This window comes from Thamnophis elegans, chromosome 14, assembly GCF_009769535.1.
Source record: "Thamnophis elegans isolate rThaEle1 chromosome 14, rThaEle1.pri, whole genome shotgun sequence".
Lineage (NCBI taxonomy): Eukaryota > Metazoa > Chordata > Lepidosauria > Squamata > Colubridae > Thamnophis > Thamnophis elegans.
In genome coordinates this window covers 4737435-4751933 of record NC_045554.1, presented here as the reverse complement: position 1 = coordinate 4751933, position 14499 = coordinate 4737435, and the positions used below count along the sequence as shown (strand labels likewise).

General features: G+C 41.1%; 1 protein-coding gene and 1 pseudogene across 2 annotated transcripts in view; both read left to right on the top strand.

Annotated features, from left to right (window-relative positions):
• MAP2K3 (mitogen-activated protein kinase kinase 3) overlaps positions 1 to 14499 on the top strand; it is a 60793-nt gene that overhangs the window by 26798 nt on the left and 19496 nt on the right. The gene's annotated exons all lie outside the window — the stretch shown is intronic.
• On the top strand, positions 10197 to 10273 carry LOC116518181 (annotated as a pseudogene).

The following is a 14499-nucleotide window of genomic DNA, read 5'->3' as shown; positions in this document are numbered from 1 at the left end:
TTCCACTGGGTTAATTGTCAGAAAGTTTCTCCTTAGTTCTAGGTTGCTTCTCTCCTTGATTAGTTTCCACCCATTGCTTCTTGTCCTGCCCTCAGGTGCTTTGGAGAATAGCTTGAGCCCCTCTTCTTTTGGGGCAACCCCTGAGATATTGGAAGACTGCTGTCATGTCTCCCCTAGTCCTTCTTTTCATTAAACTAGACATACCCAATCTTAGAATAGAATAACAGAGTTGGAAGGGACCTTGGAGGTCTTCTAGTCCACCCCCTGCCTAGGCAGGAAACCTTACAACCACTTCAGGACAAATGGAAATCCAACATCTTCTTTAAAACCTGCAGTGTTGGAGCATTCACAACTTTTGCCAGGCAGTTGTTCCACTGATTCATTGTTCTGACTGTCAGGAAATTTCTCCTTACTTCTAAGTTGCTTTCCTCCTCCTTGATTAGTTCCACCCATTGCTTCTTGTCCTGCCTTCTGGTGCTTTGGAGAATAGTTTGACCCCATCTTCTTTGGGGGCAACCCCTGAGATATTGGGACAACTGATATCCATGTTCTCCCCTGGTCCTTTGTTTTTGCATTAAAATTCATCTTTGCAATTCCGCATCATGATTCATTCTTTCAGGGATTAGAGGTGTGCAGGTGTGCTTCTCCCCCCCCCCCCAAAAAAAAACCACACCTGGCTATCCCGTGGCAAACTTAAAGAGAGGTGGTGGTGTTTTATCTTTAAAAAAAAAGAGAATTTCCCTTTTAGGGAAAATTAATGGAGGAGATCAGCGACTACGAGTTCTACTGCTATAGGTTACCTCCTCCTCGGGCAACAGCAACAGTTGCTGGGCAACACAACCAGGATAATCGCAGCGTGCGTGTGTCCTGCTTTGCAGCTTTCTAGAAATGTCCATCTGTCCACTAGGAAACGGATCAAAAGCTCTCCTGGCCTTCGAAAACAGTCTCACATTGGAACTGGGTCTCAATCCTGAACTCCACTGGCTGGGGAATCACCTCTTCTTTTCAGAAAACAAATGATGGCACAGCCACCTTTATAGGTTTTTTTAAGGTACCCCTGTCCGACACCCCTGGGGGGGATGCGTGTCTGACTTCCAAGCGAGTTAGGCCTTCCTTCCTTCCTTCACTCACTCACTCACTCCTTCCTTTCCTTCCTTCCTTCACTCACTGTCCATTTCTTTCCTTCCTCTCCTTCCTTCACTCACTCCCTTCTTCCTCTCCTTCGTTCCTTCCTTCACTCACTGATACATCCCCTTCTTCCTTCCTCCATCCCTTCACTCAGTAATTCCTTCTCTTTTCTTCCTTCCTTCCTTCACTCACTCACTCACTCCTTTCCTTCCTTCCTTCACTCACTAAGTCCATTTCTTTCCTTCCTCTCCTTCCTTCACTCACTCCCTTCTTCCTCGCCTTCCTTCCTTCCTTCACTCACTGATACATCCCCTTCTTCCTTCCTCCATCCCTTCACTCAGTAATTCCTTCTCTTTTCTTCCTTTCTTCATTCATTCACTCACTCACTCACTCCTTCCTCTCCTTCCTTCCTTCACTCCCTTCTTCCTTCCTTCCTTCACTCACTGATACATTCCCTTCTTCTGTCCTCCATCCCTTCACTCAGTAACTCCTCTTTCCTTCCTTTCTTCATTCACTCACTCCTTCCTCTCCTTCTTTCCTTCCTTCCTTCCTCCCCACCCATTTCCTCTAGATCAGCTGTAACAAAACCTTGTTGACTTTAAGTCTTGTGGACTTCCAACGCCCACAATTCCCAAAACTGGCTGGGGAATTCTGGTGCACAAGTCCACAAGTCTTAAAAGTCAACAAAATTGCTAGCTGGGGAATTCTGGGAGTTGAAGTCCACAAGTCTCAAAGTCAACAAGATTGCTGGTTGAGGAATTCTGGAAGTCCACAAATCTCAAAAGTCAACAAGATTGTTGGTTGGGGAATTCTGGGAGTTGAAGTCCACAAATCTCAAAGTCAACAATATTGTTGGTTGGGGAATTCTGGGAGTTGAAGTCCACAAGTCTCAAAAGTCAACAATATTGTTGGTTGAGGAATTCTGGGAGTTGAAGTCCACAAATCTCAAAGTCAACAATATTGTTGGTTGAGGAATTCTGGGAGTTGAAGTCCACAAGTCTCAAAAGTCAACAAGATTGTTGGTTGAGGGATTCTGGGAGTTGAAGTCCACAAATCTCAAAGTCAACAATATTGAGGGTTGAGGAATTCTGGGAGTTGAAGTCCACAAGTCTCAAAGTCAACAAGATTGTTGGTTGGGGAATTCTGGGATTTGAAGTCCACAAGTCTCAAAGTCAACAAGATTGCTGGTTGGGGAATTCTGGGAGTTGAAGTCCACAAATCTCAAAAGTCAACAAGATCGCTGGTTGGGGAATTCTGGGAGTTGAAGTCCACAAGTCTTAAACTTCAGCAAGGTTGGACATCCTGGTTTAGGTCACTGTTAGTTGCCTCTGTGAACTGGAAGCGGCTGGGATCTGCGCATTGCACAGAGGCCTCCCGTTGGGTTTTCTGCAGCCTCTGCGTGCGTGTGCATGCACGGCTGTCGCGCGGGAGCTGCAGGCTCGTGCAGAAACCCGATACTTGGTCCTGTTGCCTGACAAACCTCCCAACCAAAAGGTGGAATTTCCTGCAGAGCTTGTTGGGTCAGGATCCGAATCAGCCAAATGCTCCTGGCATCAGGTGTTCGCAGGGCTGGCAACCTGAGTGGGTGGAGAGGTTACAGGTTGTCCTTTTCCAAATTGGGGGCGGCAGTGGTGGTGTTGCAGGCGCCCCACCCAGGAAACACAGAGGAAGGAAGGGAAGGAAGCCAGTGGAGACAAGTTCAAGTTTGGGCTCTGTCTGTCTTGTGGCTGTGAGGCTGCCAGGCGAGGTGCTAGTCCTCGTTGTGTCCTCACTCGCAAAGGCAAGGCGTTTGCCAAATGCCATGCGACTACAGGGGTAGGGGTGGGTGGGGGCTTGGCATGATATTTTTCAGAGACCCGGTGGTGATTTCAAACGGTTGTTTAAATGGACTGTCGTAACTTTAAGGACCACCTGATTTCTGCCGCTATTCCCAAATCCAAAGCTTAATCTTCTCCTGAACGGGCCATAAGATGCCAACAGAAGAAGAGATAATATTATTATTATTATTATTATTATTATTATTATTATTATATATTATAATATGGGTGGGGCCCGACTAGTAACCAATGCCAAATCCGGTGAAACAACTGGCCGCTGTGATACAATTGTATATAATAATATAATAATAATAATAATAATAATAATATAATAATAATAATAATAATAATATTGAAATATTGGCCAGGCAACTGAATGAAATTTTACAAAAGGGCCAAATTGATGAATGGTTGACAACTGGAAAAACATACTTGATTCAGAAAGATCCAACTAAAGGAACAACACCTGAAAACTATAGACCAATAACATGCTTGCCACAACCTTCAAATTACTCACAGGCATTATTGCAGATAACATGATGGATTATTTGGAAACAAACAACATCTTGCCAGTAGAGCAAAAAGGCAACAAAAGAAGGAGCAGGGGCACAAAAGATCAGCTTCTAATTGATAAAATGATATTAGAAAATTGTAAGAACAGAAAAACGAACTTGAATATGGTCTGGATTGATTACAAAAAGGCATTTGACTCACTGCCACATAGTTGGATCATAAAATGCTTAGAAACAACTGGCATTAGCAAAATATTACATCCTTTACTGAAAAGGCAATGAAACAATGGAGAACTGAGTTGGCAGTAGGGAATGAGAGCTACGGAATGGTTAATATCAAGCGAGGAATTTCCAGGGTGATTCACTTTCACCTCTTCTCTTCTTCATCGCAATGATCCCACTATCAGTAATCTTAAAAAAAATGAAATTAGGCTACCAAACAGCCAAAAAAGCTGAAAAAATTTCGCATTTACTATATATGGATGATTTGAAACTCTATGGAAAGTCAGAAATAGAAATCCAATCATTGACAAATACAGTCCGAGTATTCAGCACCGATATTTCAATGCAGTTTGGCATGGAAAAAATGCGCCACTGTATCCATAAAAAGGGGCAAAATCACTGCATCTGAGGGAATTGAAATGCCCAATGGCCAACTAATTAAATGCAAAGAAAATGAGCCTACAAATACTTAGGCATTCTGCAGTTGGATAACATCAAGCATGGAGAAGTAAAAACTATTGTCAGACGAGAGTACACCAACAGAGTTAGGAAAATTTTGAAATCTAAATTGAATGGTGGAAATACAATCAAGGCCATAAATACCTGGGCAATACCAGTTATAAGATACACAGCTGGCATAGTTAACTGGACACAAGCTGATTTGGACCTTTTGGACCGAAAAAACCAGGAAACTAATGACAATGCACTACAGTTTACATCCACGTGGTGATACTGATAGACTGTATCTGCCCCGAAAATCAGGTGGCAGAGGATTATTACAAGTGAAGCAAACAGTTGAAGAAGAAAAACATGCACTGGCTGATTATTTAAAAGAAAGTCAAGAACATCTATTAATCGAAGTAAAGAACAAAAATCTACTGAAGGCCCAACAGACAAAACAAGAATACAGAAAAGATGTGATAAAATCAAGAATGGAGAGTTGGCAGAACAAAGCACTGCATGGTCAATTTCTGGAAAAAATAAAGATAAAGTGGACAGTGAACAAACTTGGTTATGGTTAACAACAGGTACATTAAAGAAAGAAACAGAGTCACTAATCCTGGCTGCGCAAGAACAAGCTTTCCGCACAAATGCCATTAAGGCCAAAATCGAAAAATCCTCTGATGATGCCAAATGCAGACTTTGCAAAGAAGCTGACGAAACTGTTGATCACATACTCAGCTGCTGTAAAAAAATCGCGCAGACTGATTATAAATTGCGGCACAATTCAGTAGCACAAATGATCCATTGGAATTTGTGCAAAAATTATAATATTAAAACAGCAACAAACTGGTGGGAACATCAGCCTGAAAGAGTCACAGAAATCAGATGGTCAAGATCTTGTGGGATTTCCGTATACAAACTGACAAAATACTGGCGCATAATACACCAGACATCACACTGGTTGAGAAAAATAGAGTCACAATCATAGACATCGCAATACCAGGTGATAGCAGGGTCGCCGAGAAGGAACATGAAAAAATCGCAAGATACCAGGACTTAAAAATCGAAATTCAACGACTATGGCACAAACCAGCAGTGGTAATTCCAGTGGTAATTGGCACACTGGGTGCTATTCCAAAAGCACTGGAATTACATTTAAAACAGTTAAAAATTGACAAAATCACCATCAGTCAAATGCAAAAAGCCGCACTGCTTGGATCTGCACGCATATTACGAAAATACGTTACGACGTCCTAGGCCCCTGGGTGGGGCCCGACTAGTAACCAATGCCAAATCCGGCGAAACAACTGGCCGCTGTGATACAATTGTATAATAATAATAATAATAATAATAATAATAATAATAATAATAATAATAATAATAATAATAATAATAATAATATTAGTCCGTCGACAAGTGGGCTACAAGTGGACCAGCCAACAAAACGACAAAAATATAGTGCAGATGAAAACCGTGCCATAATGGCCTCAGAGCCAGAAAAAAGAGGCTATTTAAAGCGAACAACTCAGAGCCAGAAAAAAGAGGCTATTTAAAGCGAATGTATGAATTATGGAAACAACAATATCCAGATTCAAATGTTAGTGAACAACGACTAGCAGATCAAAGGCGATTTATTATACGGAATAAAGTGTTTAGTGAAGTTGAACATGAGGAAATTCAGGCAAATTGCAAAACCCAAAAAACAATATCACAAGCAGAAATAACTAATATTCAAGACACAACTAAAGACATTATAGTAGAACTCCCAGAAGAAGCTCTCGGGGAGGAAATAACATCACCACCACTAGAACCAATTATCACTGAACCAACTGATGAACTAACTCAAAAACAAAAAGAATTGAAGGATAAGATCATGGAGCATTTTCTGCTTAATGAGGAAAGGCAACGTTTACCATCACTAAAAACTGTGCCTAAGAAAATTTTGGCCCCTAGCATGAAAATGGTTAATGCAGTGTTTTCAACAATTGAACCGGAATCCATCTTGGAAACAAACCAGTTAATGTACAGCACAGCTGTAATAGTCACTAATGAACTAGGCATTAAAATTAAAGTACCTAATCACACAACAGAAAAAGCATCAAAGCCAAAGTGGAAAATCCGTTTAGAACAAAAAATCAAAAAATTAAGAGCAGATGCCAGTAACTTAAAGAACATGCATGAACAACGACTTAAAAACAACAAAATCATAGATCGGCTAATCAGAAGATATAGATTGGATACAAGAAACATCAATGAAGCTGTAGAGATTGTAAAACAGCAGATAACAGCAACAGCTAGAAAAATTGAAAGATATGAGGCACGAATCAACCAATATAAACAAAATCAGCAATTTCGATCAGACCAACGGCGTTTTTATCAAAGTCTTAATGTGACTGGTGACACCAAAAGTGAAAAACCAGAAAAACAGGCCACAGTTGAATTCTGGAAAGAATTGTGGGAAAATGCAAAGGACTACAACAAGGAAGCAAAGTGGATACATGACTTTGAGAAAAGCATTGGCAACAAACAAATGCAAGTATTAGAAATAACAACTGAGATGGTCAAAAATCGAGTTAAAAAGGTAAAGAATTGGACATCACCTGGAAAGGACCAATTACATGGTTTCTGGCTCAAATATCTGACCAGTTTACATGCAATATTGGCCAGGCAACTGAATGAAATTTTACAAAAGGGCCAAATTGATGAATGGTTGACAACTGGAAAAACATACTTGATTCAGAAAGATGCAACTAAAGGAACAACACCTGAAAACTACAGACCAATAACATGCTTGCCAACAACCTTCAAATTACTCACAGGCATTATTGCAGATAACATGATGGACTATTTGGAAACAAACAACATCTTGCCAGTAGAGCAAAAAGGCAACAAAAGAAGGAGCAGGGGCACAAAAGATCAGCTTCTAATTGATAAAATGATATTAGAAAATTGTAAGAACAGAAAAACGAACTTGAATATGGTCTGGATTGATTACAAAAAGGCATTTGACTCACTGCCACATAGTTGGATCATAAAATGCTTAGAAACAACTGGCATTAGCAAAAATATTACATCCTTTACTGAAAAGGCGATGAAACAATGGAGAACTGAGTTGGCGGTAGGGAATGAGATCTATGGAATGGTTAATATCAAGCGAGGAATTTTCCAGGGTGATTCACTTTCACCTCTTCTCTTCATCATCGCAATGATCCCACTATCAGTAATCTTAAAAAAATGAAATTAGGCTACCAAACAGCCAAAGAAGCTGAAAAAATTTCGCATTTACTATATATGGATGATTTGAAACTCTATGGAAAGTCAGAAATAGAAATCCAATCACTGACAAACACAGTCCGAGTATTCAGCACCGATATTTCAATGCAGTTTGGCATGGAAAAATGTGCCACTGTATCCATAAAAAGGGGCAAAATCACTGCATGTGAGGGAATTGAAATGCCCAATGGCCAATTAATTAAATGCAAAGAAAATGAAGCCTACAAATACTTAGGCATTCTGCAGTTGGATAACATCAAGCATGGAGAAGTAAAAACTATTGTCAGGCGAGAGTACACCAACAGAGTTAGGAAAATTTTGAAATCTAAATTGAATGGTGGAAATACAATCAAGGCCATAAATACCTGGGCAATACCAGTTATAAGATATACAGCTGGTATAGTTAACTGGACACAAGCTGATTTGGACCTTTTGGACCGAAAAACCAGGAAACTAATGACAATGCACTACAGTTTACATCCACATGGTGATACTGATAGACTGTATCTGCCCCGAAAATCAGGTGGCAGAGGATTATTACAAGTGAAGCAAACAGTTGAAGAAGAAAAACATGCACTGGCTGATTATTTAAAAGAAAGTCAAGAACATCTATTAATCGAAGTAAAGAACAAAAATCTACTGAAGGCCCAACAGACGAAACAAGAATATAGAAAAGATGTGATAAAATCAAGAATGGAGAGTTGGCAGAACAAAGCACTGCATGGCCAATTTCTGGAAAAAATAAAAGATAAAGTGGACAGTGAACAAACTTGGTTATGGTTAACAACAGGTACATTAAAGAAAGAAACAGAGTCACTAATCCTGGCTGCGCAAGAACAAGCTATCCGCACAAATGCCATTAAGGCCAAAATTGAAAAATCCTCTGATGATGCCAAATGCAGACTTTGCAAAGAAGCTGATGAAACTGTTGATCACATACTCAGCTGCTGTAAAAAAATTGCACAGACTGATTATAAATTGCAGCACAATTCAGTAGCACAAATGATCCATTGGAATTTGTGCAAAAATTATAATATTAAAACAGCAACAAACTGGTGGGAACATCAGCCTGAAAAAGTCACCGAAAATCAGATGGTCAAGATCTTGTGGGATTTCCGTATACAAACTGACAAAATACTGGCGCATAATACACCAGACATCACACTGGTTGAGAAAAATAAGGTCACAATCATAGACATCGCAATACCAGGTGATAGCAGGGTCGCCGAGAAGGAACATGAAAAAATCGCAAAATACCAGGACTTAAAAATCGAAATTCAACAACTATGGCACAAACCAGCAGTGGTAATTCCAGTGGTAATTGGCACACTGGGTGCTATCCCAAAAGCACTGGAATCACATTTAAAACAGTTAAAAATTGACAAAATCACCATCAGTCAAATGCAAAAAGCCGCACTGCTTGGATCTGCACGCATATTACGAAAATACGTTACGGCGTCCTAGGCCCCTGGACGGGGCCCGACTAGTAACCAATGCCAAATCCGGCGAAACAACTGGCCGCTGTGATACAATTGTATAATAATAATAATAATAATAATAATAATAATAATGATGATGATGATGTCACAATCATAGACATCGCAATACCAGGTGATAGCAGGATCGCTGAGAAGGAACATGAAAAAATCGCAAAATACCAGGACTTAAAAATCGAAATTCAACGACTATGGCACAAACCAGCAGTGGTAATTCCAGTGGTAATTGGCACACTGGGTGCTATCCCAAAAGCACTGGAATTACATTTAAAACAGTTAAAAATTGACAAAATCACCATCAGTCAAATGCAAAAAGCCGCACTGCTTGGATCTGCACGCATATTGCGAAAATACGTTACGACGTCCTAGGCCCCTGGGTGGGGCCCGACTAGTAACCAATGCCAAATCCGGCGAAACAACTGGCCACTGTGATACAATTGTATAATAATAATAAAGTTTAGACTGTGCAGAGATGAACAGGTTAACTTTAAGGATAAAGAGGAATCGGTGTAACTTGGAGACATGGAGATTTTATGATCGGTTACAGAAAGGAACGAGTACAAATGGATTATGGGAGTTTTGCCCCAGTTTACGACCATACTTGTCACGGTTGCGAAGGGGATCGCCGCAGTGGTTAAGTTAATAACACGGTTGTTAAGTGAGTCTGTGGCAATCTTTGCTTGTCAGAAGGATGCAAAAGGGGATTATCTTGACCTTGGGAACACTGCCATGGTCATAAGTACGGAGTCCTTCCCAATGAATTTTGATCACGGGGAGGCTCCAAAGGGTCCTAAGGGTGGGAAACGGTCATAAGTCTCTCTCTTTCAGGCCCGTTGTAACATTGAACGGTTGCTAAATGAAGCATGGGGTGGAAGAATACCTGTGCAGTCTATGCAAATTGTACATCCTCGTCGGGTAGCTATGAAAAAGACTTTAGCGGATCGAAAACTGGATTGACCAGGCTGGCGGGTTATTAGTCACGCGGGATGAGTAAAAGGGTACTCACTGTCTGCGGCAAAGCCAAATCCACTCTGCCAGGCCCTCCTTTTCCCTAAATCCACCCGTGAACTAACTCTCTCTCTCTCTCTCTTTGTCGCTTGCTAATTTGGGGGAGGGAAGCAACGGAGTTATTATGCAAGCAACACGCCCTCTCTCTTGATTTTTCCTTTAAAAAAAAAATGCCGTTTCCTAAAATCGAGCCGTTGCCTCAAAATTTAATAGTGTTGGGTTCGGATCAAGCCACAAGGCCCTGTTTTGTTTCCCGATGCCTACGATGAAAATGGACTTCAGGTTGCGTTTTGCAATGCTTTGCGCAGTGGCAGTATCGTAGCCAATGAGGTTTATCCCAGGCGCGATTATTGCTAATTGATTGCAATGCTTCTCTCTCTCTCTCTCTCTCTCCCTCTCTCTCATTCTCTCTCTCTGTGTGTGTGTGTGACTTTCTTTCTCTCTCTTTCTCCGTCTCCTTTCTCTCTCTCTTTCGCTTTCTTTCATTCATTCTCTTTCTCTCTGGCTCTTTCTCTCTCTTTCTTTCTCTCTCTCTTTTTCACTTTCATTCATTCTCTCTCTGGCTCTTTCTCTTTCTCTTTCTCTCTCCCTCTTTTTCTCTGTATCTCTCTGTATCTGTGTGTGTGTCTTTCTTTCCCTCTTTCTCTTTCATTCTCTCTCTCATTCTCTCTCTGTTTTCTGTGTGTGTGTGTGTGTGTTTCTTTCTCTCTTTCTCTGTCTCTCCTTTCTCTCTCTCTCTTTCACATTCATTCATTCATTCATTCTCTCTCTCTCTGGCTCTTTCTCTCTCTCTCTCCACCCCTCTCTTTCTCTGCCTCTCTCTGTATCTCTCTCTAAGTATCTCTGTGTGTGTGTCTTTCTCTCTTTCTCTTTCATTCTCTCTCTCATTCTCTCTCTCTCTCTGTTTTCTGTGTGTGTGTGTCTTTCTTTCTCTTTCTCTCTTTCTCTGTCCTTTCTCTCTCTCTCTCTTTCACTTTCTTTCATTCATTCATTCATTCTCTCTCTCTCTCTCTCTGGCTCTTTCTCTCTCTCTCCACCCCCCTCTTTCTCTGTCTCTCTCTGTATCTCTCTCTAAGTATCTCTGTGTGTGTGTGTGTCTTTCTCTCTTTCTCTTTCATTCTCTCTCTCTCTAAGTTTTATTGTTAAAAAAGAAAACATTGGACAGGGTGAAATTGTCTTGCCAATTTCTCCACCACGCAGAGTATAACACAAGTCTCTTGCATATTCAATACACGTCACTACTTACTAATTATATATACATATTTAAGCTCTTCTACATGCTTGCAGTTACATTTACAATTATATAATATACCACTTACATAGCCTGTAAATAGCTTATGTATAATAAGGGTTACACATATTTGGTTCTGGACATCCTAACAGCAGCTAGGATCACATATGGAGGTTGATGGAAAAACACCGAAGTCCTTGCAGACAATATTATAATCAAAAAAAATGTGCAGAGATGGATCGGTTAACCTTAAAAATTAAAGGAAAAGACGATTCGGACAATTTCATAACATGGGAACTATTCTACAAATGGTTAAATGACTGATAGTGAGATTAGAAGTGTGGAATTAGGTGAAATTTGGTTTACAGGAGAAAGAAAAACAGATGAGTAAATATTTTTGATGGATATATAATGGATATTATAATGGAAGATAATATATGTTATATGATTGGTGTTATTGCATATTTGTTTATATATTACCGCATATTTGTGTGTGTGTGTGTATGATCATATGTGGGGATGTGGTGGCTCAGTGGCTAAGATGCTGAGCTTATCAATCAGAAAGGTCGGTGGTTCGAATCCCTAGCGTCGCCTAACGGAGTGAGCTCCCATGACTTGTCCCAACTTCTGCCAACCCTAGCAGTTTGAAAGCACGTAAAAAAATCCAAGGAGAAAAATAGGAACCACCTTTGGTGGGAAGGGAACAGCGTTCCGTGCGCCTTTGGCATTGAGTCATGCTGGCCACATGACCACGGAGACGTCTTCGGACAGCGCTGGCTCTTCGGCTTTGAAACGAAGATGAGCACCGCCCCCTAGAGTCGGGAACGACTAGCACATATGTGCAGGGGGAATCCTTTACCTTTACTTATATGATCACAATGACGATGATGATGCTTGTATCCTTGTATGTGCTCAGCTTACAAAGGAAATGCGGGATATCAAACAATTAAAAGATATTCCTAAAAAATAATCCTGGGAGTTGACGTCCACAAGGCTGAAATTTGACATGGTTGGGGAGAGTATGCTGCGTCTTGAATGGGACTCTTCCCAAAATTTCAGGACACTTTTCAAGTCCTTTCATCGTTTCTGCAAGAGGAGGAGAAGAAGGCAGCTGCCTTGTGCCCTCTTGTAACCCTTGGAAGCGTTTGAGGAAGGTGGGAAATGCTTAGCTGGAAGGGTAGCGTATACAATCTTAAAACAAATGAGGTTATAAATGGAGGAGCTGGGCTCCCTCTGCAGGGGTTGTGATGGCTGCCTCGCCTGCCTTCCTTCCTGGAGCTTAGCGGGAGGTTCACACCAGGTCATTCATCATAGCTTGTGGAACTGCTAAGCACACAGTCAGAACAAGCTGTGGTTTATGGTAATGTGTAAGCGGCTGCAATGGCTGCTTTCCCTTATCCTTGAATTGGGGGGAGAGAGAGATGACAGATAAATGTTAGATAGAAGACAGGTGTGTGGGGGGGAATGATTCAATAAAGCTCTCTTTTTGGATAGCTTTTGCTTCATACTCCAAATTATCTAGTAGGTATACAAAATACCGAGATTTGCAAATTGTTGTCAATTAAAAGCAACATTCTGGAGTTCTTGGTTCATTCGTTCGTTCGTTCCTTCCTTCCTTCCTTCCATTCATTCATCCATCCCTCCATCCATCATAACTAATTTCCATCCACCCATCCTAACTAATTTCCTTCCTTCCATCCCTCCATCATAACTAATTTCCATCCATGCATCCATCCTAACTAATTTCCTTCCATCCTTCCTTCCTTCCTTCCTTCCTTCCTTCCTTCCTTCCTTCCTTCCTTCCTTCCATCCCTCCATCATAACTAATTTCCATCCAGCCAGCCTAATTTTCCTTCCTTCCTTCCTTCCTCCCTTCCTTCCTTCCTTCCTTCCTTCCATCCACCCACCCACCCATCCATCCATCTATCCATCCATCCATCCATCCATCATAACTAATTTCCATCCATGCATCCATCCTAACTAATTTCCTCCCTCCCTCCCTCCCTCATAACTAATTTCCATCCATTCATCCAGCCTAACTAATTTCCTTCCTTCCTTCCCTCCATCATAACTAATTTCCAGCCAGCCAGCCTAATTTTCCTTCCTTCCTTCCTTCCTTCCTTCCTTCCTTCCTTCCTTCCTTCCATCCATCCATCCATCCATCCATCCATCCATCCATCCATCCATCCATCCATCCTAACTAATTTCCATCCATGCATCCATCCTAACTAATTTCCTCCCTCCCTCCCTCCCTCCATCATAACTAATTTCCATCCATTCATCCAGCCTAACTAATTTCCTTCCATCCTTCCTTCCTTCCTTCCTTCCATCCCTCCATCATAACTAATTTCCATCCCTCCAGCCTAATTTCCTTCCTTCCTTCCTTCCTTCCTTCCTTCCTTCCATCCTTCCTTCCATCCTTCCTTCCATCCATCCATCCATCCATCCATCCATCCATCCATCCATCCATCCATCCCTCCATCATAACTAATTTCCATCCATGCATCCATCCTAACTAATTTCCTTCCTTCCTTCCTCCCTCCCTCCCTCCCTCCCTCCCTCCCTCCCTCCCTCTTTTTATTTTAATTTATTTTTAAATACAGATTCAGGATCTCTTTGTGGCCACCAACCAGAGGCCTTTCTCCCCTTCTGGGGCTGGCTTTTGAAATCCCAGCCCAGGAAGGAGCTTGAGTGGTTCTGATCATGTCAGGATTGGAACGTGGAAGCGTGAAATTTGGCCAATGTTCAAGTAGGACAAGCAAGGCTCCGAATTAGAAACAGCTGCTGGATGGGGAGGTTTTCCCAGCACAGGCCAAAGCTAAGACTGGTTCGATGGAGGCAAAGAAACAAAATCAAACCATATTCCTATAGAAAATATTGGAATGATTTCTGCCTAAAGCATGTTTAGAGTTAGAGTCCATGATGGACTTCCGGATGTGGCTCCCAGAGGGGCCGTGTGAAGGGTTTTCGCCAGCGTAGAATCTGACAAAACTTTTTGCAAACATTTTATTGGCCTCACTGAAGTTTTTCCTTCATGGGCCTTTACCTGCTTATCATCAGCCCAGATATTCTGCCTTTGTATTTTTAACAACAGCTCTTTCCTTTTTTTTTTCATTAGCAGATTTTTTAAAATTATTTTTTTCCCCTTCTACAACACCTTACAGTCATTATATCAACATTGTTATGTCATTGTACCTGTACATGTATATAATATTTCGCTTCTATATTTACACACCTTTATAGACAGTTCTATATATATTTATATATATATTGTTTTTCGGCTTAATTAATTTTATTCTTGTTTTGCAGCCATTTGTACCAATTGTTCCAAATTTCATAATATTCCAACTCTTCTTTATCTTTTAATT